This window comes from Pleurodeles waltl, chromosome 7, assembly GCF_031143425.1.
Source record: "Pleurodeles waltl isolate 20211129_DDA chromosome 7, aPleWal1.hap1.20221129, whole genome shotgun sequence".
NCBI classification, from domain to species: Eukaryota; Metazoa; Chordata; class Amphibia; order Caudata; family Salamandridae; genus Pleurodeles; species Pleurodeles waltl.
The window spans coordinates 19,121,024-19,133,633 of record NC_090446.1 but is presented as its reverse complement, the minus strand read 5'-3'; positions in this window follow the sequence as shown (position 1 = coordinate 19,133,633).

Below are 12,610 nucleotides of genomic sequence, written 5' to 3'. Positions count from 1 at the left end.
TAGTTTGCATTTTGCACTTGTTGACCTAAATGTTTGACATTGCATATCTCAGTTGTACCAATTGGATTTTTTTGTTTTGGTGCCAAATAATTAATTACTTTTTACTCTATGTTTCTTAATTGGAGTGGGAATTTATTTGTGTTGTTTCCACTTTATTACTGTTTGAGTGATGCATAAATACTTTACACGTTGCCTCTAAATGAAGCCTGACTGCTTTTGTGCCAAACTGCCAGAGGGTTAAGCAGAAGTTTATTTAGTGAATTTTGTGGTTCACCCTGGTCACAAGGATTGTGGCTGTTGCTTGAGAAGGGCTCACACTCTTCTCAACCAGCAACCCAATTTCTCACACCAATGTAATTAGAATTTGTTTTGTAGAGTTCCCTTAAAGTAACACAAATGTGTGCTAGGCCATGCATTGCAGTACTTGTGTCAAGGGGATGTTACATGGGTGGTACATGGTACATGGGCCTTCCCATGCACCCACCCATGGGTTTTATACAAATTCCTGTCTACAAACTTTCATAAGCAGGGTTATGCACTCGAGGCCGGCATAAAAAGGATAATTGTTCTCATTTCTCTTTGTTTTTCATACTTTGCGTGGGTGCTGCATTGTACACAAAACATGTAAAATGTTAAAGAATAGGTTTTTACTAGAATGGTCTCATTCTAGTACAAAAACTATTCATTAGAAAATGCACACACCCTTGCACTATGATGCAAGGGTGTGTGCGTTGGTGCATAGCAGCGTAGAGTGCAACAGCTTTGTGAGATATGGCGCTGGATGCTAAATCACACTTGCATACATCTGCATATTGAATGGATCTTCCTGGGGTGGGAGGGTGGTGGGCCTGACACTTGCATGTCAAAGGACAGTAGCCCTCCCTCACACAAAGGACTGCCACACCCCCTACTGGGACCCTGGCAGACAGGATGGAACTGAAAGAGGAACTTGTGCACTTCTAAGCCACTCATTGAAGTCTCCCCAACTTCAAAGGCACGTTTGAGTATTTAAGCAGGGTCTCTAACCCTCTCAGACACTTCTGAGGTAGACACTCTACTTCATCAAGACACTTCCTGGTGAAGAGAACCTGAACCAGAACCTGCAACCTGCCAAGAAGAACTGCCTGGCTGCCCAAAGGACTCACCTGACTGCTTTCTGTGAAGGACTGCTGCCTTTCTGTTGCCCTGCTGCCATGCTGCTCTCTGGCTGGGCTGAGAAGTGCTCTCCAAGGGCATGGATAGAGCTTGCCTCCTGTTCCCTGAAGTCTCAGTACTAAAGAAGACTTCATTCCTGCAAGAAGAACTCCCTGTGCGGTGCAAATCAATGCATAGCCTGCCAGCAACGACACACAGCCTGCATCACAGTGAAAAATTCACCACACGCCGAACCGGAATGATGCAGCCTGACTTCGAGAAGATTGATGTCGCGCCAGAGTTGTGATCGGAAATTCGACGTGTGGCCCACTGGATTGACACACAGCTGACCCGGGAACAATGGAGCAGGGCTTCCAGAGAGGAATTGCTGCAGCGCCTGCCGTGCGGTTGAAAATTTCCATGCAACGCCCACCGGATCGACGCAACCCTGTGACTTTGTCTTGTCAACGCATCATCCCCGGAGTGTCCCAAAACCCCAAAACCCGAAGTGGATCTATGACAAGCGCCGGAAATCGATGCACAGCAGTCCCTGTGTGGAAAATAAACGACGCATCGCCGTGTGTGGCACGAGAAATCAATGCACACCTCCCTTTTTTTCACGCATCTCCTCCTCTGCAGTTTTTGCGGATATTTTGAAAGCAAACCAAGTACTTTGTGGTTGCAAGAGACATTTATGGCTTTTAAAAGACTAAAGACACTTTATATAATTTTTACAGTGATATCTCAACATATACTTATTGCATTTTAATCGTTTTGACCCGCATCTTATCAGATAAATATTATATATTTTTCTAAACACTGTGTGCTGTATTTTTGTGGTGTTCTACTGTGTTATTGCATGATTTATTGCACAGATACTTGACACATTTCCTTCTACGTTAAGCCTGACTGCTCAGTGCCAAGCTACCAGAGGGTAGGCACAGTATATTTTGGATTGTGTGTGACTTACCCTGACTAGAGTGAGGGTCGTTGCTTGGACAGGGGGTTTAACACTGACCTTTGAGCTGGCGGATTTGTGTATATGGCTGTATTCTGTTGGATTGGTGTGTGTGTGTCATAATATGGCAAACAGATATTCCCCATCACGAAGGTATGTTGGTGGCCGTCATCGCAGCAGTAAGCAAGATTTGCCGCCAATGTCATAATGAGGGCCTAAGTGATTTGCCCAGAATCATGGGATGTCGAGTTGACGCCCAAACTCAGACCTATTTTCCCAGTTCCACCATTGGTAGATCTGACCATAAACCTTTTCTCACAGCAAAAGGTGGTCTAACAGTGAGGTCTATGAAAGCACCCATCCACAAAGGCCTAAAAGACACTGGTACCGAGGTGACAATACCTGGCCACTAGTGATACCACTCGCCCCCACCCCAAGCCAATTATAGCCTCAGAGTGATGAACTGATAGGGGAGGGGGCCAAGAAAAGTCAGGACCGCTGCTCCAGGGGGGCACAGGTGAGAATCCCCCCCCCCATGCAAGACCTCTGCACCCTCTCAGACTCCCCATTCCCAACATGGCCTAAAAGTGATGGTCCTGCAGAGGAATGTCACTGATTCTGTGCCAGCCCAGTTACACAAGGAACGGAGCCAGAGATGAAAATGCCTAAGGGCCAGGCAACACCAGGCCCCCATCCTCTGACTGACAGCATGGCAGCCACATTACAGGGGTCTGGTGGCAATTTTACAGAGGCCCTGAAAAAACAGCCATTGGTGACCCTGATGCACAGGCACATTGCCCAATGCCTGACTGCCCGCCTTCCCTATCCGAGCATGGACATAGATGCTACAAGTTCCGGAGTAATATCTTCCAGCAGGATAAAGATCCGGGCAACCACAAGCTTTTAGTGTCTTTGTGGTGTTATTTATGGGTCATCAAACTCAGTACCAAATAATCACTGGCCCAGAAACACCAGACCTGGAATCATCACAGAAGCTGTGGGGGATGAAGTCGGCCTGTGTGCCTGACCCCGCCTACCTGCATATTTCAGCACTGGGGCACAGAGGTCCCTCCCCCAGTTGAGTAAAGATAATCCCTTCCCTTCACCCCCCCCCACTCCCTGCTGCCCACACAGAGGCAAGAGAAAAAGCCACTGGAGCATTTACCACCCGCTTTAAGCAAATGGTAATTGTTTGTGGATTTGGGTTCCTTGTTTCCCTGACAAGAGGGAAACAGACACAGCACTGAACCCCCTGTACTTCTAGCCCCCATGTTATTCTCTTTGCCCTGGGAAAGAACTCATAATTCCTGTTAACTCACAGGGAGATACTGGCCTAAACTGTCAATTCCAGCCTCAGGTTATTCCTGTGAAGCTATTAAGGAACTTGGAATGAGGGCCAAAGTGTAATGTTTGTGCATTTTCTAATCTACAGCCTTTTTGGAGTTTTATTCTTATGTCTGGGTTTTCTTATCATTGACTTTGGGTTTACTTTTAAAGCTGGCCAAGCAAGGTTTAAGTGCTGGACGGTGAACATTACTTGTGACTGTAGATAAGAACATAATCCCTCCAAAGACTAAACAAAGGCGCGTTGAGCAGGTAGGGATGTGGGTGGAAGTCAGATGGTTCCATTAAGTCTTTGCCAGGCCCTCAGTATTACATTACCTGCAAAAGAAGCAGGCCTGGCATGGTTCTGTGCTAAAGCACTTGATAAGAAAAGCTCTGGTGGACAAACCCATCATTGTTGAGGCTCATACAAGTGAGAAGCCGAGGGTAACACTCCTTGTATAACTGTTAAAAGATGCTTCCTTTGGAAATGAATACAAGCAGAATCTCAAAGGATTCACAAGTCCAAAGCTATAGAACAGGTGTGTGTTCCCACCTTTCTAATGTGTAACTGGCTGAAAGACCACCTTACACATAACCAACTGTACACAGATGGCACAGTAGTCTAGACAATTCTACAGGATCACTGTGATATATTCTTTAATCCAGGATTAAGCGCAAAGGGTACTGCTGAGGATGCAGAAAATCTGCGTATTGGATGTGCACAGATCATCAGATGGGTGTAGCTAGTCTTCTCTGCTTTCTGCTGAGAATTCAGCAGACCTGCACCTCACCTTACATAGAATGCCCTCAGCTGTCCATCTAAAAGAGGCTCCTAGAGTGCCTAGTGTAAGAAGATGCACATGGGAGTATTTAAAGAAAATGTCCCTTTCAACAAACATTGTCGCCATTGAAAAGCACGCAGCAAGAATAGTTCTCCATCCTTCTGGCCTGAACAAGGTGGTAATACCTTTTATCGTATTTTTAAACCATTTTTTATTGATTTTAAAAGAGTCATACAGATGCACAGAGGGTACAAACACATATTGTAAGTATTAGTGTAATAATTGTTCCCACAAGGGTCTGGGCATCGTAAACCAGCAAATTCCATACAACAGGAGTCAATGGTTCTAAACGGTATAGGAGTTAACAAAACAATAGAAAGACTATAATTGGCTTTTATTCTCTCTCCTTGCTAGTGATATGTGTTTCACACAATACGTCCCTTCACTGGAGACTGACGACCGCTTTAAAAACACACATTCACTACTTGACACACCTTTAGGTAAAAGTACAATTTTGCTAGATATCCCAAGGCATTTTGTCCTACTCCAGGACCACTTGGTATCAGTACCTCTGATGACCAGTTTCCATCATAATTAATACGCAAATTATTCTGAAGTCTTCCAACAAGTTCAACTTTTCTAAAATAAATTAAATTAAACTGATGATTATTAAGTCATATATGAAGAGTTTTTTAAAAAGTGCTGAGGATTTCAAAAGATGGATGATGTCTGATGATTATATAATGACATGCAATATTTAAAGTATTATCCAACGATGCTGGAAGTGCTTCTGAAGTACTCTCACTGGCAGGGACACTGGGATTATGCAATAGTGAGGCTGCAGCATTTTCTGCAAAGATGTGCACTGCCACATTACCACATAAACCGCCAGGTGCCTCATTATTTGAAGGATTTATCAAAAATAATTGTTTCTATTTCGAGCAAATGTTACTAAACGAAAAGCAACACATGTTCTCGTGCTCAGTGGCAGAGCCTTTGAAAGGACTGACTTGTCACCTTTTTTTGTAAATCTTTTTTATTGATGCTTTTAAACAATGGAAACAGAGCATGATAGCATATTAATGACATTAGTGGCGAGATCTGTGTGGTGGTACCCAACCCTCCCCACACTCCTGTATATCCATACATCAGCTGACCATCACATGAAGTCCATATGAGTCCAAGCCAACCATTGTGGGGAGCAGAGTCAGTACAGATACCTCTCCTCTATGTGTCCCAGGGTCCTCAGATCTTTGTCCATTACCTGGGGTGCCCACGACCCTCGTACACCACCCGTTTGGTTAGCATGATCCAGTCTCTTCCAAACCAGTTTATCCCCTGAAGCTGCGAATGGCTCATTAAATCAGTTATGGTTCCTCTGATCGCTCCATCTGTTACTTGGATAACTGGTAATCCTAGAGCTAATACATGCTTATGAATGCTCCCAGACTAGGTGGCAGCTCCCCACCCCCTATTTCTTGCAATGTTCTATTTGACCACAATAAACCCCAAGAACTTGTCACTTTTCAGTTTCTGATCGTCACATTCAGGGGATAAACTGGTTTGGAAGAGATGTAACTTTGCCCAGAAACTATTAGATCTAAAAAGTGACAAAATAACAAAATATTGCTACAGATTGTTATTTCTTATTCCATACTATTAATTATTTCTTGTTGCATAACTTTGTCAACTGTGGCACATATTTTGTTAGTTCAGTGCCACAAAATCCCAGTGCCCCTGCCTGTATCATTAGCTGTAATTCAGCAGAGCCATCAGGGTTTAGATGTATCCATATACATGGACATTGTGAGAAAGGATCCTTTTTTGGGTTGTTTTCTGTTGGCATTTTGACCCTCCGTGTGACACATACATTGTCTTGGTGCTCTCTCCAGATAACATGACGTAAAACTGGCTACACTCATTAGGTTTATTTAACTTTCCAGTAAGGCCACCTCAGTTTCCCGTCGGAAGTGTACCAGCAGTGATGAATCTCACATGAGCTTCAGTGTATTGTTTCAATGGATTGCTTAAGTGGTCAGGAACACGTTTAGCAGAAGTTTTCAGAAGAAGATTGGGGTACAATAACATAAGAACATGATGCAAATTAAAGAGAGTTTAGGATTAAGGGCCTGGTTTAGACATTGGTGGATGGGTTATTCCATCACATCGGTGACAGATATCCCGTCTGCCGAAATCTAAATTCCATAGGAAATAGTTGGATTTAGATTTTGGTGGATGGGATATCCATCACCGTAGTTACGGAGTAACCCATCTGCCAATATCTAAGTCTAAATCAGGCCCAAAATTTGTTAGTTTAAAATTCTTCACTGGTGATACTGGTTGTTGATGAAATTACATAGATCACGCATGTTATTAGATTCAAAATGTCAGAGGTGCGACACACTGAACTGCAATATATTCTTTATATTATACTAATGTCAGAAGTGACTGATTACTGTATGGTATTTAGGGATTCATGAAAACTACTGAGATTGACACTAATAAGCCTTTGCAAGAATAGCACTGTTATATGACACAACAGTTCTTCCATCACTATCCTTCCATGTCAAGAGATGGCTGTCCATAGCATTAGTAGTGGCAAAAAAAGCTGTCCCTCTTAATCATGGCCCCAGTTCCGAAAAACAACAAAATAGAACCAGAGTCCTATTCCATTATTCCCAGCTGAAGTATTCAGGAGGCCGGCCTGCTTTGAGCATTCTAATTTTTTCTAAGTAAACGCTTCAGACCCCCAGGACATTCAGTCAAGAGCATTAAGGGGGTGCCAAGAGGCAGGGGCTGGGACAGGCGGTAGCTCACCTCACGGCAGACCGCCAGCTTGATCCCAAGATCCAACTACAAGCTTTTTGACTGCAGCAACTTTAATATACACTATTAGAGTTGGAATGACCACAGCTGCTGGCACCAGACTTGCCCTCCAATGGATCCTCGTTAAAGGATTTAGAGTGTACTCATTCCAATTACAGGGCCTCAAAAGAGTCCTGTATTGTTTTGTTTTTTTCATTGCTACCTCCCTGAGTCAGGAGTGGGTAATTTGCATGCCTGCTGCCTTCCTTGGATGTGGTAAACATTTCTCAGGCTCCCTCTCCAGAATCAAGCCCTGATTCCCCGTTACCAATGGTCACAATGGTAGGCACAGAAAGTACCATCGAAAATAGATAGGGCAGACATCCAAATGTATCATCACTGTCACGGGGACGTGCAATTGTCCTGAGGTTATCTAGAGTCACCAAAGTGGACGGGCAAGCCAAGATTGGTCTTGGTCTGATAAATGCAAGCATCATGGGAATTCAGCATTCATAAGCATGTATTAGCTCTAGGATTACCAGTTATCCAAGTAACAGATGGAGCGATCAGAGGAACCATAACTGATTTAATGAGCCATTCGCAGCTTCATTGTACCGGCCGTGTGTACTTACACACCACAGGGGGAAGCCTGCTGCGGACAAGCCCCGGCCTGGGGCTTGCTAAGGAGGACAGAGCCATCGCACAGGCACCGGCGGGCACCAGCCATTTCCACAGGAGAGAGACAGCCAAGCCAAGGCACAGCCTGAGCGAGAGACAGGGGTGCCTGTCGGCCTGGGCCAGCAGAGACACCCCATGGAATGGTCATTCTGAGCTGCTGCGGAAATGTGCTGGGTGGAGGAGGGTGATAGCACACAGGTGCCTGGACTGCCAGGCAGCTTCTAGGACCTGGCAGCACCCAACCCCTTATACTCTGGTCAGACCACTGGAGGGGCACAAGCTGCCAGGCTGTTTGGCCTTTGCTCTGCCGGGTAGGGGAAAGGCGTTGGCGAACAGCAGGCCCTCGAATTGGCCGCTTCCTGGTGGGGTGGAAGCTCTGCTTGAAACGAAAGGTGAGGCAGGCCAAGCAGTCCATCCCCAAACAGACCAAGTGTGTTTAATTCATCAGAGTACAATGCTGGCTGGACCCTCTTCCCCAGTGGGTTGCAGGCCACCTTGCATGGAGATGTCAGTTTGCTCTCTGGGAAGCCAGGTTCGGGGGAAGGACTCATCAGACAGGGCTGCAAGGTGGCTGTACTCCCGGGCCCCAGGTCAGGCCAGCCCAGGCCCGGGCCCTGGTAGCGCCCGGTTGAGAACCACTGGACCACAAGGGGGTCTGGCATACCTTGTCCCTAGTAATCTGGAGGAAGGCTACCTCCCGTTCTTGCACACTGTGCGCAGGGAGGGATGGAGGGGACCACCGGCGATAACGCACCCGACCTCCTGGAGCTGTGGCTGACCTTGAAGAAGCGAATGAACTCACATCAGGACTTCCGGGACAGCCGGGCCATCTGGACGTGCCATAGAAACGCATGTAGTGCGAAGAGATGACCTGAGTTGCCGGAGTCACCAGATGATCAGGCACAAGGATGCAAGGGTGTGCAGGAGCCCAGGCAAGGGGTTCCCACCCTGGGGCCAGCCACTGCCCTGGCCTGAGGCCCAGGGCCCAACCAGAGTCCCTGAACCCAAACCAGCAGGGGAAGCCACCCTTGGCCCAGTGTATGCCAAGGCCCTCCAGGGTACAGCAGGCTGGAGGAAGGGAACACCCACCCCAGGCTCTGGGATGTCAGTTTGCTCTTTGAGAAGTGAGGTTTGGAGACCCATCGAACAGGGCTGAAAAGTGACGACAAACCTGGGCCCCCAGGGCAGGATGACCCAGGCCCTTGCAGTGCCCAGTCCCGGAACCACTGGACCCCAAGGGTCCCTAGTAATCGGGAAGAAGGCTACCCAACTTTCTTGTACTCCGTGCACACCGAGGGACGGAGGGGACCATCAGCGAGAACGCACCCAACCTCATGGAACCCCGGCAGGGCTTGATGAAGCAAATGAATCCTCATCGGGACATCTGGGGCAGTCGGGCCATCTAGATGTGACATAGGAATGCATGGCGCGCAACCAGATGACGCGAGTTGTCGGAGCGACCAGATGACCGGGCCACGCGGACGTAAAGGCTCCCCAGGAGCTCTTGCCTCGGGGGCCTGAGGACAAAGACCAGGGTGGGGGCTCTGAACTCGAACCAGAAGGGGAAGCCTCCCCGGGCCTGACAGACTCCCAGGCCCCTCGGGGTACGGGAGGCTGGAGGAAGGGAGCGCCTTCCCCAGGGCCCGGCAGGGGGCTGGGGCCCGGGGCCCAGCCAGAGCTCTCTGAACACAGCCATGCATGGGAGTCCTCCCCAGACCCTGTCCCGGACGCCTTGCCACCCGGTGGGCTGGTGGGTGAAGCCCAGGACAGGGGATACCCCCCCAGGGCCTGCCGGGTTCCTGAAACCGAACCGGCAGGGTAAGCCTTCCCAGGTCCAGTGGATTCCCAGGCCTGGGCCCCTCGGGGTACTCCAGGCTGAAGGAAGCGAGCACCTGTCCCAGAGCCCGATAAGGGGCCCGGTCTCCCCTGGCTCCCCTGAACCCGAACTGGCAGAGGAAGCCTCCCCAGGCCCAGTGGACTCCCAGGCCTGGCCCCTCAGGGTACGGCAGGATGGAGGAAGGAAGTGCCAGTCCCAGGGCCCACAGGGGCCAGGGGCCTGGTTGCAGGTCTCTGAACACAGCCATGCATGGGAGTCCTCCCCAGACCCTATCCCGAGTGCGTTGCCACCTGATGGGATGGAAGGTGAAGCCCAGGACAGGGGCTTCCACCCTGGGGCCCACCAGGGCCCCTGAACCCAGACTGTCAGGGAAAAGCTTGCTTGGGCTGGTGGACTCCCAGGCCTGGGCCCCTCAGGGTATCCTGGCGGGGACCTGGGGCCCGGCCGGGGCTCTCTGAGCATGGCCAGGCAGGGGAAGCCTCCCCAGACCCATTCCCAGGTGCCTTGCCACACGGCGGGCTGAAGGACGAAACCTAGGATGGGGGCTCCCACCCTGGGACCTGCCAGAGCCCTGGCCCGAGGCCCAGCCAGGGCCCCTCAACTCGAACCACAAATGGAAGCCTCCCTGGGCCCAGCAGACTCCCAGGCCTGGGCCGCTCAGGGTACAGCATGCTGGAGGTAGGGAGCGCCCACCCCAGGGCCGGCCAGGGGCCCAGGACCCGGTCAGGGCTTTCTGAACATGGCAAATCTAAAATTTAGCTAAAAAGATCATGTTTTTCTCACATTTCTGTTTGGGATCAACAGGCCAGCACAAATGTCCTAACACCCAGCATTCCCCTTTGTCTCCCGAGTAAAATGATATCTCACTTTGGTGGGTGGGCCAAGTGCCTGCAACAGGTAAAGGCCAAAAAATGTGTAGAGATTGAGGGGATATCACAGTGAGTTGAAAAGTGCAATTTTTTAAATGTTTTTAGTCTGACACTGCTTTGGGCACCCACATAAGGGAGATAGTTTTCCGGGATCCACCATTATTTTCAGACCCATATCTATCGCTAACTGGAAGATTGAAAGCACAAAAAGTAGGAAAAATTAGGTATGTCTCAGCAAAATGCCAAAACTGTGTTGAAAAATTTGGTTTTCTGATTCTAGTCTGCCTGTTCCTGAAAGCTGGGTTGATGGTGGTTTTAGCACTGCAAACCCTTCGTTGATTCCATGTGCAGCAAAATACCCAGATGCTTTCTTCTGCAGCACTTCTTTCTAATTTTTCCCCAAACTCAAAATTTTAGCTGTATTTTGGCTAATTTCTCAGTCTCCATCAGGGGAATTCATAAACTCTGGGTACCTTTAGAATCTCCAGGATTTTGGAAAAAAGGAGGCAAATTTGGCGTGGATAGCCTATGAGGACAAAGAGTTATGGGTGCCTAAGTGCGAACTATCCCAAATAGCCAAAAAAAGGCTTGGCACAGGAGGGGGAAAAGGCCTGGTAGCAAAAGGGTTAAGAAGTAACAACACTTGTGTTTCTATGCCAGCCTGCCAAACGGAAAGGAAACATTGAGGGAGGGGCGGAGCCCTGACGGCCAGAGAGAAGAGTTTCCACTGTGGTTAACGCAAGTGAAGCCACTGCTTACGTCTCCTTGATTAACCCCTCCTTCTTGCATGAGAATGCTAAACCTTACCCACACAGCATGCTGTGACTCCACTGACAGCATGGCGGCCCTACTTGTGTTACTTGTGTTGCTGAGTACGCTGTTCCCACCACTTTCAGGTAAATGACACAGTCGGTTCATGGTTGTGCGTCTGTACGAACTACCAAGAGCTTTGTGGGTGTAAATTCTGTTAATCTAATACCTACATACCATGGAAATCATATTTACAGCATGAAATAGAAACATGAAATACAAGCAAAAGTTTTTATAAGGCATCAGATAATTGAAATATTGAGTATGACTGAAAAACAAGACTACATAATATGTTTGTGTACTGCACTTGTATAATTATCATGTACTATTTCTGCAGGTGCATCGTCTTTATATGTGGATCAGCAGCCTTTTCTTGTGGGGGCTGCAGGCGTGAAGACAGCTCTTGGGTGCCAACTGAAGGACTCCTCGAAGCCACAGATGTACTGGTACAGGAAGACTCCTGAGAAGGCCATGGAAGCTCTCTTCTCTGTATACCGTGCTGGGGATATTTTAAACTTCACAGCAGAGCCAATGACAGCTAAAAGGACCGGGGACACCTTTGAAATGCAGTTTCAGCGCCTCCAGGTGTCTGACTCTGCTGTATATTACTGTGCCTGCAGCGTTGCACAGTGGATGAGAAGCCCTCAACTCCAAACAAGAACTCACAGGCATAGCACGTTGTTGGAACAGCTGCCAAACACATGCCTAGTTCACTAGAATCAGTACTGCAGAGTGAGCACTGGCTGGTACTGCCAGTGACCCTTTAAAAGAAACAACGTACTCGTGCAAAAATAGAACACATCACTTTACACTATTTTTCCTCATCGGGAGGTGACCAATAGAGGAAAGAATATTTTCTCCAAATTAAACTTGCTCAAAGGAGCATAACATAGTGGAAACATATTTAGCAATATTTGTGCTGCACGTGAATACAAAGGAGAAAGTAAATGTTCATCATTTTCAATTACAATAGGAGCAAACTGGTGCAAAAATGAGATACAAGGTTGTTCAAGGACAATGATTTCTTTAGTAAAATACCTGTTTTTACCATTGTGTATAAACAATGCATGTTATATATATTTATCAATGTTCTCACCAGGTGTGGCTCGCAAGAGGGCAAAGTGGCGGGGCGGTGCACAGCGTGGCGGGGAGAGCGGGGCTTGACCCACAAAAAAAAAGAATAAAAATAAAACTTACCTTTTTCCCACACCACCCCATCTGCTCTTCTGCATTGTTGCAGGCACAGGCTCCCAGCCTGCCCTGCAGTCAATCCTGGCGCTGCTGAGAGCAGCATCAGGATTGGCTGGGAGCACCCAGCCATGGCGTTCCCAGGCAGACTGGTTGCCTGTGCATGCTCTCCCCAGCCTGGCAACTGTGTTGCTGGGCTGGAGAGACCCTACTGCGCATGCGT